The sequence below is a fragment of the Myxocyprinus asiaticus genome, chromosome 11, assembly GCF_019703515.2.
Source record: "Myxocyprinus asiaticus isolate MX2 ecotype Aquarium Trade chromosome 11, UBuf_Myxa_2, whole genome shotgun sequence".
Lineage (NCBI taxonomy): Eukaryota > Metazoa > Chordata > Actinopteri > Cypriniformes > Catostomidae > Myxocyprinus > Myxocyprinus asiaticus.
Window position 1 is genome coordinate 36734251 of NC_059354.1, and position 12037 is coordinate 36746287.

The following is a 12037-nucleotide window of genomic DNA, read 5'->3' on the forward strand; positions in this document are numbered from 1 at the left end:
CTTGAAGGTGTATGTAGCTGCTATAGCGGCACACCACGACACAGTGGACGGTAAGTCCTTAGGGATGCACGACCTGATCACCAGGTTCCTGAGAGGCACCAGGAGGTTGAATCCCTTCAGACCACGCCTCGTTCCCTCATGGGACCTCTCTGTAGTTCTTCAGGGTCTACGGAGAGCCCCCTTTGAGCCCTTGCAGTCAGGTGAGCTTAAGGCACTCTCTTTGAAGACTGCCCTCCTGACTGTGCTCACTTCCATCAAGAGGGTAGGAGACCTGCAAGTATTCTCTGTCAGCGAAACGTGCCTGGAGTTCGGTCCGGGCTACTCTCACGTGATCCTGAGACCCGACCGGGCTATGTGCCCAAGGTTCCCATGACCCCTTTTAGGGATCAGGTGGTGAACCTGCAAGCACTGCCCCAGGAGGAGGCAGACCCAGCCCTGACATTGCTGTGTCCATTGTGCACTTTACGCATCTATTTGGATCGCACGCAGAGCTTTAGAGTCTCTGAGCAGCTCTTTGTCTTCTTTGGTGGACAGCGGAAAGGAAGCGCTGTCTCGAAGCAGAGGATCACCCACTGGCTCATTTACGCCATAACAATGGCGTATCACGCCCAGGACGTGCCGCCCCCGTTAGGGCTACGAGCCCATTCTACCAGGGGTGTAGCGGCCTCATGGGCCTTGACCAGTGGCGCCTCTCTAACAGACATTTGCAGAGCAGCGGGCTGGGCAACACCCAACAATTTTGCGAGGTTCTACAATCTCTGGGTGGAACCGGTTTTGTCCTGTGTAGTGGCACGCACAAGCAGGTAAGTCCGGGACAGCTGGCCAGTTGTATCGCTTGCGCATAGTGCCTTTCACCTCCCCTGAGCTGAAGACGTTGTGCTGTTTACTCCCAGTAGTGTTCACAAACTGTTTTCCCTGGATGATTTCCTCCGAGCCCTGTGGCAGGCAAGTTTGCGGAGAAACTCGCTGCCGGCTCTGTACATGTGCTAACTAAGCCCTGTACTGGGGTAGGTGCTCTGCGTGTGTTGGTTCCCTGTAGGTAACCCCATGCGACATATATCTTCCTCTAATTCGTTTCCCTGTTGGTAAACTGCATCTTCCTTGGGCAGAATCCCCTCTGCCCCAGTCACCATGCTTGTAGAAACTCCTACCCCGCAGGGTAGGACCTACCATGGGACTTCGCCACATAACATACTTCCGACAAAGCTCAGCAAGTCCCTGTGATGTATTTCCACTCAAAATACCCCCCCCCCGGGCGGGGTGTGGTCTCCGCGGTGTCTTCCCCTTGGGATTGACACCCCCCCGACTAGACCTGGTGGCCCCAGTCAGTTAATTCCTTTTTTTTGGGGAGAGGAAAAAAAAGAAGATAAGTGGCCACGACTAGTGGAGGGAACAAGACGTTGTGTTCCTCCTGCCACAACGCTGAACTACCCGCTGAAATGGCCGGGACCTTGTCTCGGCTCCTCAGCACAAAACCTGAATGAGTGGTTGCATACCAGCTCCTTTTATACCCGTATGTCCGGGGGAGTAGTATGCAAATACCACTCGCCAATTTTCATTGGCCTTTTATCAAAGACCAGAGGTGTCTTGGGCTCCCAAGAGTGACCCCTAGTGTCACTACATCGACACAACGTCTCATTCCCTCCATCAGGGAACGGAGGTTACGCAAGTAACCAGGACATTATATTATTGCAAAGAACATTCCTTGCCATTATAAAACTAATGTGCATAAAATAAATAAATAAAAAGTTTTAGTTGGTCCATATTTTCAAATGTTAAGTCAAAAGTAAAATGGGGGTTAAACGCTTAAATAGTTAGTTTGCATGCTGTTACACTTGAACTGATGCCACAGTATACAACCCCAGACTCAAGCTTCATAATAATAGCGAAATATCCCATTGTTTTTTATTCAGTACGGTTGTATGCAGGGTAGCAGTATTCCCAGATAGCAGTGGTTTCAGCTGAACTCGATGGAGAAGCAGCTCAGACAATGAGCACAGGCCATGGGCTGTTCAAACAGACGGTACACAACAGAATGGAACCGAACTCAAGGATCTGGAGACACATGTTTACAAGTTGAACATCTTTCCTGACAAAGGGTTTAAAAACTCACTGCTTAATCTGAGAAACACTTATAAGAGAGCAAGACGCAATGGCCAAGTACCCCCATCAACTATAAGCGGCTGTTCACACTGAACGCTTTTGCAACCGTCCATTTTTTTTGGTGCGCTAGACAAACGTCTTTGCTTAGTTTTGTTTTGTTTATTCAGCGTCTCGTGCAGGAGCGCTGTTTTTTAGATGTTGTGTCTAATTAAAAAGAACTTTAAAAAGCATCTTGAGGCACTTGCTTTCTGTTAAAATGTATTTGTTGCGCTGTGTCTAGCCTTCTATTTTAGCACAAGAATGCAATCAAACTGAAGTCATCGTCAGTGCTTGGCACACATCCAAAATTCGAATGCAGTTTTAGCACTCAAATTTGAATTTTTTACTAAATTCGACGAATATTTAAATTTCGAATTTTAATTTGACAGCTCTATAGGGCACCAACTCCCTAGGGGGCACCATCTTACCCTAGGACATCAATTTGGCCAGCGCTGACCCTGCTTGTCCTTCACAGTCAGTCTGTTTTGAAAACCTAGTGAGCTGCCTAACTCCATACTGTCTAAGTATGTAGCTGACTTCTAATGCCATGTCCACACTAATACAGTTTTGGTTGAAAACATGTTCAACTATTTCAACCCAAAACATACTTGTGTGGACATGGCTTAAGGCAATAAGCTGACAGAGGTGGAACCTCATAAGAGATTACAGTCATTTGAATACAGAAACTCCATGCCATACTCAAACAGCACTCCACACAGGAGACTCAACTCACAATGGATTCCAATTTAGCATGTTGCTAAGCTAACAATTAGTCTGTCAGGCACACAGCAGGCACCTTTCTGGAATTGGCACGACACTCTAATAAGCATAAACATACACATCACACACAAATAATTGGTTAAATATTCCGTTTTTAATTATTTTTAAAAGTATTTTTATCTATACTTTTCAGTATTGCTTGAATTACACATATACAGTATTTACAGTCATCATTTCTTTCGTTTTGTCTGCCATCTTGGATTTAAATTTTCACTGAATTTGTTGCATTTCATTTTGGAATTGCCTTCTCTTGGAAGAATATATATGCGATGCTGCCTAATCATGTTGTATCAAATGTTCTCTACCTTTTGGAATAGCCTTTGCATCAAGAGCATGCCTATTATAACTTAACTGGCTCTGCAGGCAGCTCACTAGCTTTTGGAACAGAGTTACTTTCTGAGAGAACAGTGCCTGAGCTGCCTATCTGAAGTCTGTGACTTTACTGGGGCCTAAATGCCAAACTGTGAAAGAGAGATGTATTAAGTGTTTTCCATTGGTGGGTAGTCAGAATCGTCAGTCCTCCATCTGCCACTATCAGTCACATCTCTTTGCTTTAAGCAGCTTTTCGCTTGGATCCACACTGCAATAAGGTACACATACACACTCTAACAAACACTCATGCAGGCAGACACAGGGGCTCACTAATGCTGAGGTCTGACATGAGATGCTCCAGTAATGGGATGAGAGCAGCATCTCTTGAGTTTACCACACACACTTAAATGGGAATGGCACAGCTGCGGATGCTATTTTACCATGATGGATGCTGGTCAGGAAAGAGACCTCCCATTGCCCCATACTAATAGCCCCATGGTTGTTATGTTTGTGCCTCTGCAAATGTATGTCCTCCATCAAAAGATCCCTAGACTTTGGTAATGGTTTCTTTCACCAAACATGTTTGCTGACATCTGCTGCGATAAGACAAGGGGTTTTTAGGGGTTGGTATGAGGACTCCTGTTTAGCTTCATTTCTACAGGTGCATGTTTTTCTTTTCCCTTCAGTTTCATGTGGATTCATGTTTCAAAAATGAACATCTAAGCTGGTTTGCTGGTCTTTGCTGGTGTAAGCTGGTCTAGGTTTAAGAGTTATTTATTTATTTATTTATTTTTAGTGGGAATTTTCTCTGAAACTCCTCCATACTGTAATTATGATGTAACACAGTAACATTGTATACATGTAAATGATCTAGGGTATTGGAGGGTCTTAGCTGGTTTAAGCTGGTCTAGCTGTTGTCCAAGCTTGGTCACACCAGTACTCAGCTAGTTTGACTGTTCGGCCAACTAGTCTCCCAGCTTGATAATTTAGTAATTTAGCAGACTAAATGATCAAGCTGGGAGACTAGTTGGCCAACCAGCCAAACTAGCTCAGTACCAGCGTGACCAAGGTCGGACACCAGCAAGTTTGGCTGGTCGGCCAAATAGTCTCCCAGCTCGATCAGTTGACAAGTGCCCAGATCCCCTCTAAAACCAACAAACTGTTTAAGTGGGAGAACAACTAAAACCAGCAAACATGCTTAGGCTGGTTTAAGATGTGTTTTTTGGATTTCTTTTGGCACTACTCCATATTTTACATTTGGTGAGTAATGCAGTATGGTGAAGGGTCTTTTTAAAAATATTATTTCATGGCTTACATTCCTTGCATTTGTGGTTTCTTCTTTCTCACTGTTACTCTCTGGCTGCAACAAAATATCTGGTAATACAACAGAAAACACCTCAAAGCTTCTCTGCTTTAAATGTTTGCTGTGTAATGGATTTGAAACACTCATTTAAAACGGTCTCTTAGATTTCCTTCCACCCACTCCAAAGCTGCCAGTGGGAGTGGAAGGGATAGGCCACTTCACCTCTGCAAGACTGATCATTCAGGCTTAGAAGCTATTAAGCAGATAAATTCCTTGTTTATCTAACTGCTTGGGTTAGGTGCAGAAAAACTAAATATAGCTTGTTTCCAAGATTTCATTTGGCATCATCAGAATGCTTTCTGGTCAAAATGTATGGTTATTATGCAATATCACACATGCAAGAGTGCTATTGTTCTGAATATCAGCATGACTGAAGTCCGCAGCCATGCTGGTATTCAGTACAAAATAGGAAGATTGCAAGTGCTAACGAGAGTAGTTCCAAAAGAAGCCAAAGCAAACTGACAGCCTGTCTGGAATGCCACAAACACATACAAACAGTAAAGCATCCCATTGCTAAATAACAGCACTCTTTGAACGATGCTAATTACATTAGAGGACCAGAAATAATTGTTGTATAAAAGGCTAGATGTATACACTTAACTGAGGGGTTGAATTAATTCATTGAAAAGCCTCTGGGTTTTCAGTAAACATACCAATCCGATAAAACCTTTAGGCAAAATAGTTAATCACACATTTAAAATAAATGCTAAATGCAAATTGTAAGTGGATTTAAAAAAATGTAAATTGAAGAATATTGCAATTTAGAATAGAATGAGAATAAACAGAAGTCAACAGTTCAATCGGATTTATTAATCAACACAAAGTTCTCTTTTCAAACTAAGCAAGCCCAGGAAATGTTTCTTCCCCAACATGCGGGCAGAGACTGAGGATTCCTCAGGAATCCAGGAACTGGGCGACAATCACAGGTGAAGCAGAATGTAACTACACTTCTGAAACAACATAGCACCAAACATTCACACTGACAATCACAATAACACACACACAATGATCCAACATCGGACATGACACATGAGGGGATTAAAATAAGTGGGGAAACAAACAAGAGGCAGGTGCCACTCGCAGCTGAAGGTTGTAATGATCAGCGTTCCCATGGATACAATCAGGGCTCCCATGGAAATGCTGATTCAGCATGCCAGCGGCACCTGAAACACATAAGGGCAAAACGTAAACATGCTTTGACAAAAACAGACAGGGAACAATGATGCCATGTGTAGGGCTTTACTGGTTGTTTAGATCAGTGTTACTATCAGAAATAATTAATAATTATTTCTTTAGTTATTAATTAATATTTAAATTAATTAATTGAATCTAACTCATTAAAACCTCATATGGGGCTCCAGTAAATGTAGTGTGCTATGTTTAGGAGAGGTTCAGTTATTAGCAATAATTAATAATTATCAAAGATAATTATTAATTATTAAAATCAATAGAACATTAATGAGAATCAATGTTAGCTTTTTTAATCCTTTAAATCAACAATTATCAAAGATAATCACCAATCATTAACATTGATGAAACATTAATTAAAATTAACACTAGCTTATTGATCATTCAAATTCAACAATCACCAAAGATGATTATCAAAAATCAATAGAATATTAATAAGGATTAATATTGACGGGGCACCACCCTGGAATCAGGGACTAATAACCAGATAGTATAACAGTCTCAATATTAGATTGTTTTCTTAGGAAAATTGACATCCGAAGAATATCGATTTTTGGGAAAAAAAACAATGAATGAAGGCTTGAATCCGAGCACTGACATCCCGTCAGCATGACACAGGTGTATGCAAAACAAACCAAAACACTTCTCTTTGTAATATAACAAAGTTTATTTATGCAGTAATATCAATTAATAATTAATACAATGCAGTCAATAAACTTCCGACTTACAACTACAAACTAAACAGTGATATGATTAGATATGGAAATCAAAATAATCCTATAACACATGAGGGTGTGTGTGTGTGTGAGAGTGTGTGTGTAAGTAGGGATGCACACAAAATGGCGGACGTGACTCTCGTGGAGAGTATGTCATGTGAGACTTCCGGCCAGAGAATATGGCCGCGAATGTGGGTGGAGAGAAACCAGTCAATTGTAGCTTAGGGACAAAGCTGAGCTTTATCACGAAGCTATCTACTAGCCAAAAATGTGTGCGAGAATGTTTGTGAGGGGTTGCGTGTGTGTGTGTGTGTGTGTGTGTGTGTGGTTAGTACGAGAGAGAGAATAAAGTGACAGCCCCAAAGCTGATTTTGCGATCATGGGAGAGAAAGCAGCTGTTAGTTTATCACTCAGAGACGTGTGGACAGCTCATAAACCGTCCCGCGGTCTTTGATTCTTTAATGGATAAACTCACCCACGATGGCGGAAATGCACAACAGTCCAATGTGGTTGGACTACAATACAGCAAATCTCATTCGTGATAATTAATACCCTGAGTGTTAGCCGCAATGAGCGGACTCGGTGGTCCGTAAACTGTTCAAGCAATAACCTTGATACACAAGAATAACACACTTTAATATTCTATCTCTGCCTGGACGTAAACCTCTTACTTGAATCTCATGAGGATGCAGAATGTGTGTTCATCTGTCCTTTAACTCCGACTCGGTTCCTCGAGGCTCGGGTGATGATGGGAGGCCGTGTCGGCGGGCGGTACAGCTGCTGATTCTTGGCGGGCTGGCAGAGAAATCAGAGATGTCGACTTGATTGAGACGTCTCTCTTCACTTCTGCAGGCAAACGGATGAAGATGCGGACTGCTCAGCGGTCTCCTTCGGATCCGTTAGAGTGTTCAGTGGAACACAGAGTAATCTCAACTCATCCAGCAAGATGGAGATTGTATGGCCACAGTTTCAAGTCATACATTACTTCCTTGTGCCACGAGGCTACACCTGAGAGCAGCGATGAGCTGCGTCTACACACGGCGAGCAAAGTTGCTGGAAGCAAATCCCGGAAGCATTGCAGAGGTATTTGTACTCCTGATGAGTAGAACCACCTCATGGTTGAAGTGTGTTCTGTTGTGTGCCTCATCCAATAGCAGTTGAGAGTTCGATCCTTGAGTGAGCAAGGCTTCATGGGATTTGTAGTCTGTTTTGGACTCCCTTTGTTTGATTTTGGTGCGATTTTTATCAGTAAAATTTATGACTTGGTATGTGGGCCTGAGTTAGGTTTTATGACTGTGTTAGGCCTGCCTTTGTCTTCTATCTGAATACATGAGGCCCAACACATGGCCCTCATCAGACAAAAACTCAACCTGGCAAGGTGATAGGGCCATGACATCACCGGAGGGCACACGGCAGCAACTCACACACTGCAGTAACCCACCACTGGAAAGCACTACATGAAACACAAGACAGACAGGGGACAATGATGTCATGGTCCTCATCAGACAAAACCCATCCTGGCAGGTTGACAGGACCATGACATCACCGGAGAGCGCACGGCGGTAACACGTGCATGGTGGTCCCAAACAACCAGAACCGTGCTCTCACAAAACACCGAAGCAGTCCGATACTGTCATGGTCCCGCCAGACAGAACCCCAACCTGACAAGGTGACCAGACTGTGACAGTATGGTCCGGTCCGGTCAAAGGGACGCCTCCTGGCATCCCAACGGGGACATTAAAATAAAAGAAAAAGACAACAAGAACACTTAACAAAGTACAGGAAACATCAAAGAAAGGGAGGGAAGGGAAACCAGAGAGAGAGTTTGAGGAAAGGGGAGGGGTCTGGCGGCCTGGGAGGTGGCCTCAGTGCAAAGGCAGGGTCTAGCGGCCTGGGAGGAGTCCTCAGGGCAAAGGCAGGGTCTGGTGGCCTGGAAGGAGGCCTCAGGGCAAAGGTAGGGTCTGATGGCCTGGGAGGAGGCCTAAGGGTGGAGGTGACACAGGACTGGGCAGTGGTGGCTGGGCAGGGGGCAGGAGGGAGTGGCTCAGGGGGTGGAGCCGTGGGCAGCTCAGGCGTGGACATCGATAACGGCAGGGAAACGGCCTTCGTGGCCATGAGCACTGGCAGCTGCAACTGTGGAATGTCTTCCATTGCTGTGAGCACTGGCGGTGACAGGTGAACAGCCTTCATGACCAGGAGAACATACAGCGACTGGGGAACAGCCTCTGTGGCTGAGAGCATAGGCAGTGACAGGGGAACAGCCTTCATGGCTATGAGAACAGGCAGTGACATGGGAACAGCCTCCATGGCTGTGAGAATGGGCAGGGATGGGGGAACGACCTCTGTGGTCATGGGCACTGGCAGTGGCAGGGGAGCAGCCTTCATGGCTGTGAACACAGGTAAAGACAGGGGAACGACCTCCATGGTCATGGGCACTGGCAATGGCGTGGGAACAGCCCTCATGGCTGTGAACACAGGCAGAGACAGGAGAACGACCTTCATGGTCACAGGCAGTGGCAGGGGAACAGTCTCAGTGGCTGTGAGTGCTGGCAGCAACTTGGGAACGGCCTCCGTGGTCGAGGGCAGTGACAGGGAAACAGCCTTCATAGCTGTGAGCACTGGCAGTGACTGGGGAACAGCCTCCATGGCCGTGAGTGCTGGCAGCGACTGGGAACGGCCTCCGTGGCTGGCAGTGCTGGCAGCGACTGGGGAACGGCCTCCGTGGCCGGGAGCGCTTGGGGAACAGGAGCCCTTCTCCACCTCCTGACAGGACCATGACATCACCAGAGAGCGCATGGCGGTAACACAAAGGGGGAACACAAAACAACGAGGCAGGCCGATACTGTCACGGTCCCATCAGGCAGAACCCTGTGACAGTAGAGCATGTTGTTAGCAATGTAGAGATCCAGGGTTCGATTCCCATAGAGCACACTAACGGATATAATGTACAGGTATACCCTGAATGCACTGCAAGTTGCTTTGGATAAAAGTGTCTGCCAAATGCATAAATGTAAATGCTAATGAATAAATATAAATCACTTCATTTCCATGGTTACCAAGCAACTAATAGTGATCAGGTTGACTGAACATTTGTTCTGTTTTAGATTATACTTGAACTCATGGCTAAGGATGGCTAAAGCAAAAAGGTTATAAAAAAAGTTGTGAGAAAGTGAAAATGGGCATATGAGCAAAAAAGAAAACTCTATACAGAAACAGTGTGAAAATATTCAGGATGACATAATCAGAGCAAGACTGTGTTATTGGACTAATGAGGACATCCAGGGCAAAGATGTAGATCTAGAATTAGAGCAGCAACAAATGCCTACTCAAATTTCTTTCTGCTTATAAAGTTTTAATGAACTGTCACACCCTCTGTTTGCATACACAGAATGCAAAATTTCAAAACAAACAAACTCAATATCTGTGCTTAACAGTGTTGGTATATATATATATATATATATATATATATATATATATATATATATATATATATATATATATATATATATATTAGTATTTTTTTTTTTTTAACACAGGGGAATTACACTCATGTTAATGAATGTCTATGTGTGGATTAGCTGGCAGTAATTGCGTTTTTGGTTATTTCTTCCAGAGGGATTTTGAATACCAAATCTGTGTTATAAAGTTCACTATAATTGTGTTTTTCCCCCAACATACTTTTTAATCAGATACTGAGATAGTGCAGTCTTTCAGATGTCTTTTATGAAAATCCAAATCAGCCGGAGTCTGACTGAGTATGGCTGATCTAATGACTACAATAGAGTGAAACTAGGGATGCTCCGATCGATCAGCCACAGATCGGTATCGGCCAGTATTCACGCCCTATTACTTGATCGGTGATCAGTCATTTGGCCGATCACATAAACCGATCGCTCATGTCGCGAAAGACGTGCGGATCCTTTAAGACATCAGCTGCATGGAGTGTGGGGAATACTGGCATAGTGTTGTAAGACAACAAACTTGATTCGGCAGTTAAGAACGACGCAGTGGGAGAAGTATGGCGAATATCAAAAGTTTGTGTACTGTACTGTTAATGTGGCGTTTCACACACGACAAGGCAAAGGGAAATTCGCACGAGCTGTGAAACGTCCTTATTATTGTTCATGGCGGCAGCTTCTCAGTCTCCACTGGGCATAGGCATCTCAGAAATAGCGCGAGTTGATGCAGGCAGAGATCAGTGAGGTGCATCACAGTTCAACCGGCAGGTAATTTCATTGAGGTCTGTCCTAAGTCCAAGGTTCAGGCAGTGGCATATGAAGTATCCCATGTCTTATGGTTGGAGTTGGCATCAGTTTATCCTCTGAAGTCCATCGTAACAGAATGAAGTGATGTCTGGCTCCAGCTGCATTTAGTCGTCATCACTCAGCAACACGTAGCAGTGGAGTCTGACACCAAGCAGGAACGGACCTGGATCTGGCCGGCTCTGGTAACCTCAGGATATGAATAATATTGGAGAAACAAGGATGTGTGTTTGTCGGGATATGAATAATATTGGAGAAACAAGGATGTGTGTTTGTGTTTCAGAGAGAGAGAGAGAGAGAGAGAGAGAGAGAGAGAGAGAGAGAGAGAGAGAGATCGAGCAAGTGAGCTTGTGCAATTACCTGCATCTGTTGTGACTCCCAAGCAGTAGCATAGTGTCAGTCAGTTTGCTGAAGATAATGGGAATATTAGTAAAATCCATCCTAATTTCTGTGTAAAAATAGCCGTGTGAGCGGGGGCCCACCCTGAGTATTCCGCGGTAGCCGATGTGCAAGAGTCATTCACTATAGAAACCGTTCTCTCCTCCACCATGTTGATTACATCTCTACACAATGCGGAAACTCTGGTATCAGGTAAGCGCCCTGAGTATGTGTGATTACTCTGTCGGATGTGTCTCTCAGCATTCACCTTAATGCTAAAGCTGTTCTCAGGTGTAGTGTAGTAGTAATCTGAGCAACCATGGAGTGAGAGACAATGACGATGACTTCAAAGAAACCGCTGGCTGACTGATGTGTGCTGACTCAGTGCACGTCAAACTTAACTGGCTCATAACTAGAGTTGGGGTACTCGAGTTCGGACTCGAGTCCTAGTCACGAGTCCAATTTTAATGGACTTGTCACTGACTGGGATGCATTTTTATTATGTATTATTCATATTGACTCGAGCCTTTCGGACTTGGGATTTATTTCTGAATCCGGCCGAGTCCATGGCATTTGATTTGTGACGCAATGACCTGACTAAAAGCGTCCGGCCGGGATTTCAAAATTGCCTCTAAATGTCTTGGATTTGGCTTTGTCTTCATATTGATGTGCTCTCTACAGTTGGTACTATCATACATTCTGTGTATTTGATACTGCGCATCAGTTTTCATGTGTATATGTACTTACATGTGATTATTCTGGCTGAACGCAGCAGCACGCACTCTTTCAAAGTACTTTTTTAACTCTCTCGCCCGCGCGCCTGTGCTGTATGTGTGTGCGAGAAAGAGACTGCCATTCACCAGACGTGCTCTGCCGCTCTCATCTAGAAATATCAA